Source organism: Cyphomyrmex costatus, unplaced genomic scaffold, assembly GCF_001594065.2.
Source record: "Cyphomyrmex costatus isolate MS0001 unplaced genomic scaffold, Ccosl1.0 scaffold2062, whole genome shotgun sequence".
In the NCBI taxonomy this organism is placed as follows: Eukaryota; Metazoa; Arthropoda; class Insecta; order Hymenoptera; family Formicidae; genus Cyphomyrmex; species Cyphomyrmex costatus.
The window spans coordinates 13685-15357 of NW_017276109.1; positions in this window are offsets into that span (position 1 = coordinate 13685).

The window sequence follows — 1673 nt, forward strand, 5'->3', positions numbered from 1 at the left end:
AAAGACGGATAAAGTGAGAGGCAAAAATAACATGATCGTTCTTTCTCTGTTTACTGAAGCCTGATTGGTTGTTGTTAATCCAATAACCAACAGTAGTGTATGCTCTTGCTCGGAAAGGAGATGGAACGATCATGTTATTTCTGTCTCTCACTTAATCCGTCTTTCTACCCCCACCATTGCCATCAGCGGTCCATTCTATATGTCGATGGCTCGCATTAATTCTCCGACATCAGCTTCAGTTGAAAACCTGCAAAGTCACTAGGTCAGCAAAGTTATTCGGAACTTGGTGACAATGGTAGAAAGTTACTAGTTAATAAGCAAGTGCTCGGTGTAAAGGTGCATTTTCATGCTGACGCTCATTTCTGGCGTCAAATTGGTCACGTGATCGATATTTGGATTCCTGCGCTAGAAGCAGTGTCAAAAACGCCAGAGCTCAACTGGGATGCGTTCAAAAATTACACTCAGATTACACTTGGGTGCATTTTTGATATAATAACGTAACGTAAACTATAGTCTAGAGTTATCTAGGCGTAATTTCTGAACGCAGCCCTGAGTTGAGCTTTTAGTAGCCGATCACGTGACTAGTTTTGACGCTCGAATCAAGCGTCGAGTTAATTAACATAAGATGCTCATTGGTCCAGCGGTCTTATGTATGTTTATGCACTGTTATACATTTCATGTGTTTTGGACTTAAGCTCGCCGTCTCATTAAACACGGATCGGAATGACGAATCGAATTTCTCATTAGAATTGAGCATTCCGTTCCAGTTCCGTTCCGTGACAGTTTTCTCTATCCGTCCCATTCAGCAACCTAAAAGGGATCTATTGGTCGCGTTGTTCTGTAGACTGCTTTCATATGCAGGGTAACTTGCGTAATGGTACGTTTCTACTGAGCGCGTTGCGAAAGAGAGAAAGAGAGAAGTTTATATGTATATATGTATACACACAACCCCTCTTTCTCTCCTTTGATGACGCGACGCCTGACGCACTTAGTAGAAATGTACCCTAAGGGTGAGTTTCCACTGAGCGCGTCACGCGTCGCGTCGTCGAAGGAGAGATAAAGAAGGGTTGTGTATTTATATAAACTTCTCTCTTTTCATGACGCGACGCGTGATGCATTCGATGGAAACGTACCATAATATAGACTGCGTTTCCACTGAGCACGTCACACGTCGTGTTGTCGAAGATGAGAAAGAGAGGGATTGTGTATACATCATATATGTAATACTACTATATATTGCTAACGCAGTATCTTTTTGAGAGTTGGGAGTGCGTCAACATAGTGAGATAAAAAAATGACTTCTCGCTTCCACAATTCGTGTACTTTGAATTGCGCATTCGTGTACATTGAATTGCTCTGTGTTTTTCCTTTTACTTAAATAACAAGATCGCGGCATTATTTCCTTTTTTCAATTTTTATCGGTACTTTTATATGTCAAATAACAAACTCAATTTTTAACCAATAATAACATTTTCCTGCCGCAGCGTGCTGCACATGAAAAATCAGCTTAACGTATACTATAGGCACAGTATAATAAGGATATATAGTAGGGACAAAGCCTCGTTTTCGGTTCAGCCGCGCAGATTTGTTTGCGCATCGTAAAACGGCCATGTTTTTAATAGCACCAATCCCGATCAAAGTAGAGAATTCATCGTATCTACGTTATAAATAAT